The sequence below is a fragment of the Arachis ipaensis genome, chromosome B6, assembly GCF_059453495.1.
Source record: "Arachis ipaensis isolate K30076 ecotype BB chromosome B6, ASM5945349v1, whole genome shotgun sequence".
Taxonomy (NCBI): Eukaryota; Viridiplantae; Streptophyta; class Magnoliopsida; order Fabales; family Fabaceae; genus Arachis; species Arachis ipaensis.
Window position 1 is genome coordinate 81820314 of NC_142441.1, and position 11111 is coordinate 81831424.

At 36.3% G+C, this 11111-nt stretch overlaps 1 long non-coding RNA gene across 1 annotated transcript; it reads right to left on the reverse strand.

The window, feature by feature from the left end:
- Positions 1-443: 443 nt before the first annotated feature.
- On the reverse strand, positions 444-6200 carry LOC110263356 (uncharacterized). The gene is made up of 2 exons (XR_002348839.2): positions 5452-6200; positions 444-3124 (listed from the first exon to the last, which is right to left on the reverse strand). It is a non-coding gene; the product is annotated as an uncharacterized LOC110263356 (long non-coding RNA).
- Between the last annotated feature and the right edge of the window lie 4911 nt (positions 6201-11111).

An 11111-nucleotide genomic window follows, 5' to 3' on the forward strand; every position in this document is an offset into this window, starting at 1 on the left:
TTCAAGTGGCAAAAAGGACTCTTGGCAAGGATTGGGAAATTGAGAATTCCTATCCTAGTCATGGACCACAAACATGGTAATTGCGTAGAATTAGTCCCAATTAGTCTATCATAACATCGAGGATAAGTCAAAAGGGCATAATTGATCTCAATCCATAAGTCCTAGTCAACTCACTAATTAACTTAGTGAAAGACTAGCGTCAATAGAAACCAAACCAACTAACAATCCTAACACAATGTATAATGGACATCCATAACTCAAGTTCACCTAATTACCCAATTCCTAACCAAGAGGGTGAAAAACTATACAAAAATTAGAAGAGACATTTTATCAAACACCTAGCATGCATAAAAGAAAAATATCATAAATTGTATTAAAAAAATAAAATCTACACTACCAATGCAAGACAATAATAATAGCAACTCAAATAAGCATTAAAGAAATATAAAACATCAAAATTGCATTAATGAGATCAAAATAACAAGTGTTCAAAAATTAAAAGTGACAAAATTGAGAAAATAACAAAAGAAATAAAGAAGATCAAAACAAGAGATCGTGAAAACATAAATGAAACTATACTAAAATAAGAATTAAAGACTGAAATTAAAAAAGAAATTGCGCTAGAAACCCTAAATTCTAGAGAGAAGGGGGAGCTTCTCTCTCTAGAAAACTAAGCTAAAACATGTAAAAACCTAAACCTAATTGCTTCCCCCTTTATCCTTCTTCATTTTGGCTTGAAATAGCTTCAAAAATGAGTTGGACTGGATTTTGGAGGCCCAGAATTCGCCCCCAGCGAATTGCAATTAATTAGCTCACGTGACAAGGGTCATGCGTACGCGTCACTTGGCGAAATTCACTCTCACGCGTACGCGTGGGTCACACGTACGCGTCGCCATTAGCTCCCACTTGTGTGTATGCAGCATCACTGTGCGTACGCACGGATGCTGAAACTTCCAAACTCCATTTCTCCATGGTTTTTCCTCTTTTGCATGCTCTTTTCTCATTTCTTCAACCCATACTTGCCTTGGAAACCTGAAATCACTTAGCAAACACATCAAGGCATCAAATGGGATTAAAGTGAATAAAATTTTGCAGTTAAAAGGCTTGAAAAACATGTTTTTACTTTCAAGCACAATTTAAGAAGAAATCATGAAACTATGCTATTTCAATGGATAAATGCAAGAAAAGTCAATGAAATCCACCAAATTAGAACAAATAAATATCATGAAATGTGGATTCATCACATCCCCACACTTAATAGCATGTCCTCATGCTATACCAAAGAAAGACAAAAAAGGGAATCAATAATTATTCAATGTAACTATCTATATGCAGTCTACCTATATGTATGTAACTATTATACCTTATACTATCTGGCTATCTATATGTATTTAATTAGTCCAAGTAAATCAATTTCCAAGAAAACATTTATACACAATCAAGGGCTAAAGCAATTATAACAAAATCATATTCACAATTAAATTGAGTCATATAAAAGAGTTTAACAAACTTGCACGATAATCATGATCATAGGGGGAAATATGGAGTTGAGTAATTGAACCCTCACCGGATATATATATGCACTCTAGTCGCTCAAGTGTTTAGGGTCAATCCACTCAATTCTCCTCTAATCATGCTTTCTAAAGTTTGTTCTTCATCTAACCAATCAACAAGTATTTGATGTACATATGCAAAAATCATGAGGTCTTTTCAAGGTGGTAATGGGGATAAGGGTAAGGATAAGGATATATATATGGCCAAGTGTGCTTGCATTTGAATCTTTGATTAACCTAAGTTATCACCTAACACATACACAACCTATAAACTTCTAATATCAAGCTTAGCTACCCATAATCTCACTTTTACATATACACACACTCATGCATCAAATTTACTTCAATCACATATGCATTGACTTTTATTAAATTTCACATTGGAGTAATTTTGTCGCCTTTTCATTATTTCTTTTTCTTTTCTTTTCTTTTTTTTTTCAAGAACATAATATATATACCAAAACATTAATGCATATGGTTTTTATAGTATTACATGAGCATGTACCCAAATTTCCTAATATTTCTCAATAAGCATAAAACATTTTCATCAACCCAAGGTTTCCAAATCTTCCCCACACTTAGTTGACACACACACTCACTATCCCAAGCTAACCAAAGATTCAAATAGGACAATTAATTGTTTTTCGCTTAAAAGTAGTGATGTGATAATATAAAGAACAAAAGGGAATTAAAATAGGCTCAAAGTTGGTTAACAAAGGAAGATAAAAGAGTAGATTATTTGGGTAAGTGAGCTATTTGAAATAAAGGCATCAATCACATAAATGCATAAATATACATTAAATAATGGATATATAGAATTAAACAAACCAAATGTTACAATCATAGAGAAGAAAACACAAGAATGAAATAAGTGGTCAAATAATGTTACCACACAATAAGGCTCAAAAACTCACAAGTTGTATGTTCTTTAACTCAAAAACCATATTTCACAATATATAAATCATGCAAGTTTCAAAAAATTTCAACTCAATTCAATTTGAATGTCAATGCCCTATATAAAAAGTAAGCTTCTTGGAAATTTTATTAAATTGATTAACATTTATTCTATACATGTATATATAATGTGATTGGATAGAAAAGGTCAAAAATCCTAAGTTTAATTCCAAATTTTAATCAAACCAAAATAGCAAGTGTATAGAACATCAAACCAGGTGCAATCATCACATCATCCAAATCACAATTATAACTAAAAGCTATAAAAGAAATCTAAAAACATGCATAACTACAATATAATACTAGGCTATGTACAAGCAAAATTAAAAGATGCAGTGAACTAAGTAAAAAGTACTAAAATAAGTAAAAAGGTTTTCAAAAAGATGAAATATATACAAAGAAACTAAAATGCACAATAATAAAACTAAACTAAGAGTGTTCGGAAATGAAAAATTTCACCCAAAATGCGCTGCTGAAGTTAGACAACCTCCCCACACTTAAGATGTAGCACCATCCTCGGTGCTCACGATCAGGCGGAGTGGAAAGAGTCGTCACTGTGGAAAGAGTCGTCACTGTGTCACCTCCACTTTCAGCTGGTGGGTTAGGCGATGGAGTGGCTGCAAAAAACGATGGTGGTGCTGAGAAGGAAAGAACTAAGCCACAAAACAGCATATATATGAAGTGAACAGATAATAAAAATTTGAATGGAAGCATGCATGAGATTCAACTTAAAAGTAAACAGAAGCAACTTCCAATCAATCCAAGATAACTAACTTGCTTGTTTATCAAAATAAAGAGAAGAAAAAAGCGTTGTTGCTATGCACAGAGAAAAAGAAAATAGTTAGAAAGTTAAAAGGAAAGTTAGTTGAAAAGGAAAAGAAAAGTCAAAAGTTAGGTGAAGAAAAGAAAACAGTTAAAAAGTTAGTGTTTGTTGAAAAGAAAAAGAAAGTTAAAAGTTATGTGAGTAAAAAGAAAATAGTTAGTTGAAAAAAGAAAAGAAAGAAAAGATAGTGAAGAGTTAAGTTAAGAAGAAGAAAAAGTTAGTTGAAAAAGAAAAGTCAAAAGTTATATGAAGGAAAAGAAAAAGTTAGTTGAAAAAGAAAACAAAGGTTAAAAGTCATGGAAAGAGAAAAAAAGAGTTAGTTGAAAACAAAAAAAGAAAAGCAAAAGTTATGTGTATAGCAAAAACGTCCCTTAGGTAGCGTTTGGTGGAGAGACAGAGACGGAAAGACTGAGACTGAGAGACAGAGACTAAGAGACAGGGATTGAAATAAATCTCAGTATTCTGTTTGGTGCAAAATGGGAGACAGGAATTGAAACAAGAATGAAACTCTAATTTAATTTGCACAAAGGGTAAAATTGGAATTAATTAATTGAAATGAAACTATTTTAGGTATAAAATGTTATTAAAGTTTCAGTCTCCATCTCTAAAAATTTCAGTCCCCTGTGTCCCTACTTTTTGGAGGTACTGAAATACTGAAATTTTAGAGACAGAGACAGAAATTTTAGTACCAGTCTCTGAACTAACAAACACAATACTGAATCTCAGTCTCTCAGTCTCTGTCTCAGTACCTCAAAACAAACGCTACCTTAATTCTGAAAATTTCAACAATTTCCAAAACAAACAAGTTCATGTTCAACTTCTCAACAATTCAAAATGACAAAACAAGTAATGCACATGTATGTGTAGAGCACATAATCAAATAGGTATCAATCACAAGTAATTGGCATAAATTGAAAGGATTTGGCGTTGACAAAGTTAAAAACATTGAGAAACAAGTTAACCAAGCAACATTCAAACACCAAATTCTAATGAGGCATGAAGGTCACAAGGTTGAGACAAGAGTTGAAAAGTTTATGCCCTATGTGACTTAAGGTAAGTCAGGTATGAATAAAAATGAATCAAATTAGCCACATGGGTAAAAAGAAATCTTCAGCCTTGTGAGAGCATGCAAAGGAGGCTCTAATTTTAAATGAAATCCAAGTTTATGGTCAATTTAAAACTCAATTAAGGCTTATTCAATGCTTAAGAAGAACACAATTTAAAACAAGCAAAGAAATTAAAGAGTTGACCAAAACTCGTAATGAAGTTCTTGAGAAATTTTCCAAAACCGTTTAGCAAACAAGATTCTTTTTGATGCAGAAATCCGTCAAATAGAGTGTTGTTGCACCAAATAAAACAATGTCATTTAATGAAACAAGGTTAGGAAAAATCCTGCAGCATTTCATCAGTAAATTGGCCTATTTTCCAATTTCAATCAATCAAACCAAGTTTCATATGAATGTATTAACACTAAACACACAAAAATCACATGTGAATTCATATGAAATAAACAAATAAGCCAACATACAGCAGCAAAGAGCAATGCACAATTAAGCCATAACCAATTAAGCAACAAGCAGCATGCTTTGTTTGAACAATGAATCAAAATAATGGCTTCAAATATAGCACCAAAACAGCACAATGAACAAAAGTAATGGATTCGGGCAGTATTCTATTTGTTGAATTCAATAACCAATTACAAGCAAGCAATATGAATTTAAAACAATTACACCCAACTGAATCCAACAATGAAGGTCACATTGAAACAAGAACTCAGCAGCAATAACAACTTAAATTCATACATTGAGCAAAAATTATCACTGCACAAGCAAGCATTAACAATATTTAGCAACTGGTTCACTCCAAACAACCATGAACAAAAGCACAGCAGCAAGAAACAGGGCTGCAGCAGAACCAGACAAGCAAATTTAGCACTGGGCAAATCAATGAAACAGCAACATTTCCAAACAGCAGCATTATTCAAAACAAACCTAAATCCACTATCCAACTCAGATTCTCTAACGACCTAGTTTAACTAAACTAAGCTAATCTAACTAAACTAACTAAACAAAATGAATTAACAAAACTAAATAGACTAAACAGAAGAGAAATAATTGAGACCTGGGAAGCAGAAAATTGGATCAAGGAAGGAAAGGGAGGATGGAGGTGGTGTGAAATGGGCGGCTGGAGCAGAAGCGGCAGCGAAGGTGGTGCGGCAGCAATGCTGGCTACTGTGGGTTGCAGTGATACGGAAATAGGGGCTCTGCCCTGTTCTGGGTGTCCCAGGCAGTGAAGAGAAACTGGGGGGAGAGGCTCGTGTGTGGAGAGGGTGGTTCGCGAAGGTTCAGCGGACCTGGGCGGCGCTAGGGTTCGGACAGGGGGAAGGGAGGCGCGGTGGAAGCAGGGCAGCGGCAGCTGCGATCAGGGTTGCTGGCGGCGCTGTGGTCCTGGGCTTCGGTTCGGTGGTTCTGCGAGTGAGATAGAGAGAGGGGAAGAGCTTCGACGGCGGCACTGGCCCGAGCGGTGGTTCGACGCTGAGAAGAGACGCGTGGGGGAGAAGAGGGTAGAGGGTCGCGGGGTAAGGACGCAGCGGCGAAGGTTGGGTGCCGCGGCGGTTGGGTGGCAGAGGAGAAGAGAACCGGGAATGGGGAAGGGAAGGGGCAAGAGAGAGGAAGAAGAGAGGAAAGGGACGAAGAGGGGGAAAGTGGGTGGACGGTGAGGCGCTGTGGTGGTAATGATGGTGGACGTTGGGTGAAGTTGAAACGGAAGAAGATGATGGCTGAGAGAAGAACAAAAGAGAAGCGAGAAGGTGATAGGGCTGCTTTCGGGGCACGGAAGCCGGGTGTTCGAATGTGGAATACATTTTGGATACGTTTGACACGCGTCTACTTTGTTTAAATTGTGTCTTAATAAAAAAATAAAAAAATTTTTATTGCTTACACACACTTAAATATCATCACGTGTCAGCGTGTCCAATCTTATTCTTAACATATATTTTTGAAATAAATTTAGATATAGTATATATTTATTATTTATTAAAACAAAAAATATTTTAAATACTTGATATAATTAAAATAAGATATTAAAAATAATTAAAAAATTAATTTATATTTTAGTATTCAAACTATTATGATTTATATAAAAAATACTTTATATTTTATATATATATATGTGTGTTCCCGTGTCTTATAAAATTTTAAAATTCGTGTGTCAGCGTGTCCCGTGTCGTGTCGTGTCCTGTGTCGGTGTTCAGGAGAATGCGGACTTACGTAGCTGTGAAGGAGCTTCCAGCAGAAGGGGTTGAATTGTGGGGTGCGTACGTACAGAAAAGTGCGTAAGCGGAACTAGTGAAAAATTGAAAGCGACACGTATGCGTCTAGCTGGCGTACGCATGATATGCTGAAAATGGAACGTCACACGTACGCCTGACAGGCACTCTTGAGAAGAAGTATGCACACGCACTAAGGTGTGTGCGTGCTCTGGACAGAAGGGTGGTATGAAAGTGTGCGTACGCACAAAGGGCGATTTAAAAAAAAAAAAAATAGAATTTCACCCAAAAATGCAAAATGCATATAAACAAAAAAATAACCAAAATACGCAACTATTTACGTTAAACTTTAAAATTATCCAAAATTTTATTTTTCACATTAAAATCATTGGACTATTCAAAGCATTTGTAATATGCACAAACAAAAATTCAACAAAACTATTTCAACCATCCAAAAACTAATTGAAAATTTTAAACATGCAATTCAAGTAAAGAAAAAGCCATTGAAAACAAAATTACTAACTATTCAAATATACATTTTAAAACAAAAATCTATTAAGGCAAGTTAACAACGAAGAAACATATTTACATGCAAAAAAAAAGGAACGAATCAAAAACAAACTATTCACATATTTACATATTAACAATAGCCAATAATGTAACACTATTGCAAGTCCCCGGCAACGGCGCCAAAAACTTAATGATGGCCAAAAGTGAATTAGGAATTTCCCAAAAATAGAATTTCTCCATTGTAAGTATAGTCTAAACCCAACTGTTGACCAATATCAAAGTTTAAATCAAGAGATGTCACAATTCAAATCAAATAATTGGGAGTTTTAAATCCCGGGTTGTTCTCCATAGGAATTGTAATTAAGTGTGTAATTATTGGGTATGAGGAAATGGAGGTTGAGATTGCAAGAGGCAAGTAATGTAAATAGCAATAAAATAAAGATGCATGCAAGGAATTAGATGTAAAACAATTAAAGCAACAAAAATGGGAACTAAATGGCAAAAGGAAACTCTTGGCAAGGGTTGAGAGTTAAGGTTACCTATTTTACCCATTGACCACAAACATATGTTGATTATGAAGAGTTAATCCTACTTAGTCAACCCTAACATTGAGGATAAGTCAAATAGGCATAATTGATCACAATCTATAAGTCCTAGTCAACTCAGTAATTAACTTAGTAAAAGATTAGCGTCAATAGAAACCAAATCAACTAACTACCCTAATATATCAATCAAGAATGGACATCAATGACTCAAGGTCACCTAAGTCCTCAATTCCAAGCCAAGAGTGGGAAAAAGCTACATTAAAACTAAGTCAAAAATTTTATCAAACACTTGGTGTGCATAAAAATAAAAACATATTAAATTGCAATAAAAATAAAATCTAAAGCTACCAAATGCAAGATAACAATAATAACAACTCAATTGAATAACAATAAACAAAGAAATATCAAATTGCATTAAATGAAAATTAAAGTTAACAAGAGAGTTCATAAAATAAAAAGTGACATAAAGGAAAAATTAACAAGAAAAGCTAAGAGAATTAAGGCCATTGAACAAGGAAAAGTAAATAAAACTACATTAAAACAAGAATTTAAAGAGAGGAATTGAAGAGAAAATAAACTAAGAAACCCTAATTTCTAGAGAGAATGGGGAGCTTCTCTCTCTAGAAATGACCTACAACATGATACTAAGCTACCCTAATTGTTTCCCCCTTGTTTCCTCTTGAATTCTGTTTGAAATAGCTTCAGAAATGAGTTGGATTGGGTTCTAGAGGCCCAAAAATTGCTGCTAGTGTTTTGCATTTAATGAGGTCTTGGGCTGGGACTTGTGCGTACGCACATTTGCTGATTTTTCCACTTGTGCGTACGCACAGAGGGTTATGCGTATGCACACTTGCACGAACTTTCACCTGTGCGTACGCACGCATAGTTGTGCGTACGCACACTTGCTAAAAAGCTCCAAACTCCATTTCTTCATGAATTCTCCAATTTTACATGCTTTTTCTTCATTCATTCAATCCAATATTTGCCTTACAAGCCTGAAATCACTAAACAAACACATCAAGGTATCAAATGGAATTAAAGTGAATAGAATTTAGCAGTTAAGGGCCTAAAAAGCATGTTTTCACTTTTAGGCACAACTTTCGGAGAATTTACAAAACCATGCTATTTCATTGAATAAATGCAAGGAAAGTTGATGAAATCCACCTAATTAGAGCAAATAAATACTATGAAATATGGATTCATCAGTTGGCCAGAAGAAGCTAGCTCGGATTACTGTTTTGGATAGTGCCTGAGCTCCTAGGTGGTTTTCACATATGCCGCTGTGGACATCCTCTAAAACTTTCTTTATATTGGAGGTCGGGACGCATTTTAACAGGGGTGTTGAGATCCCTTTTTTGTATAAGACATTGTGGACTAATGTATAATTTAGTGCTTCTTTTATAAGTCTTCTGGCCTCTTTTTCCTCTTTGGAATCAAATTTGAGGTAGTTGACTATAGGAGTCATCCAACCTAAGTGTTGATTGGATATGGTCAGTACTTCTTCCTCTTTTGAAATTGATGGTGATTGCAGAGTTTCTTAAATGAGGCTTCTATTGTTGCCCCCTAGCTTGGTGCTGGCTAATTTTGAAAGGGCATCAGCTCGAGCATTGGACTCCCGAGCTATATGTCGGACCTTACTTTCTGTAAAGTGTGTGAGTTGTTCCTGAGCTTTATCCAGGTATTTCTTCATAGTGGGGTCTTTAGCTTGATAAGTGCCATTGATTTGAGTCACTACTTGCGAATCGCTGAAAACTATCAATTTTTATGCTCTGATATCCTTAGCCAGCTTCAAGCTAGAAAATAAAGCTTCGTACTCTGCTTGGTTGTTGGAGGCAGGGAACTCAAACCTTAAGGATAGCTCTATCCAAGTTCCTTGATCACTTTCTACGTTAATACCAGCTCCGCTTCCAGCTTTGTTAGATGACCCATCGACATATAAATTCCATATGATGGGATTTCCCGTGCTTTCAGTGTATTCAACAATGAAGTCGGCCAGATATTGCGACTTAATGGCTGTCCGGGTTTTGTACTTGAGGTCGAACTCGGATAGTTCTACTGCCCATTGTAGAATCCTTCCGGTTAAGTCCATTTTTTGTAGAATATGTTTTATGGGCTGGTTAGTGCAGACTTTAACGGTGTGAGCCTGGAAGTAAGGTCGGAGCTTTCTGGATGTGAGAATGAGGGCATAAGCAAATTTCTCTATCTTTTGATAGTTCAACTTGGCCTCTTGTAGAGCTTTGCTGATGAAATAGATAGGTCGTTGTCCCTCTTTGTCTTCTCGGACCACGGCTGAAGCTACAGCCCGACTTCCCACTGACAAATACAACGCGAGTTCTTCCCCTTTAACAGGTCGGGTAAGTATAGGTGGTTGTCCCAAGAATGCCTTAAAGTCTTGAAAAGCTTGTTCGCACTCTGGGGTCCACTCAAATTGTTTCCCTTTTTTTAGGATTGAATAAAGGGAAAGTGATTTTAAGGCTGACCTAGCTAAGAATCTGAATAGAGCTGCCAACCTTCCATTTAACTGTTGAACTTCTTTGATGTAAGTCGAACTCTTTATTTTAAGTATAGCCTGGCATTTGTCTGGGTTCACTTCTATGCCTCTTTGGGTTAGCATGAATCCTAGGAACTTCCCAGCTTCTGCTGCAAATGTGCATTTTGAGGGATTTAACCTCATCTCATGCTTTCTTATAGTGGAAAATGCTTTAAAGAGGTCGGACAGTAGTGTCTCTTCCTCTTAAGTCTTGATAAGAACGTCATCCACATAGACCTCCATTAGTTTTCCTATGTGGGTGAAAAACACTTTATTCATCAGTCGTTGGTGTCCTGCGTTCTTCAACCCAAAAGGCATTACTACGTAACAATAGGGATCTGATTACATCCCGAGTAGGCATCCATGAAGGAAAGATATCTGTAGCCTGAGGCCGCATCAACCAGAGCGTCAATACTCGGGAATGGGTAAGGATCTTTAGGGAAGACTTTGTTGAGGTCAGTGTAATCGACACACATTCTCCATTTTTCGTTTTGCTTTTCAACCAATACAACGTTGGCTAGCCAAAGCGGATATTTTACCTCCCTTATAAATCCTGCTTCTAACAAGGCCTGCACTTGCTCTTCCATGACATGTGTTTGCTCTGGTCCGAGCTTTCTGCTCTTCTGCTGAACAGGTCGGGAACCTGGGTACACAACAAGCTTATGGCACATCATGTCGGAATTTATGCTGGGCATGTCAGAAGCTTTCCAGGCAAAGAGGTCGGAGTTTTTTCTTAACAATGCAAGTTGACGAGCTGCTTCTTTAGGCTTTCTTTTAAGTTTGCCCATATACTTGTTGTCTTGCTAGGGTGGTCTCCAATTTATATCTCTTCAATTTTGCCTTTAGGTTGAGGACGAAATTCTTCACGAACTCGGACTCCCCCAAATTCGATGGTATTGACTTCCCTGCCTCCCGAGTTGCCTTTCAA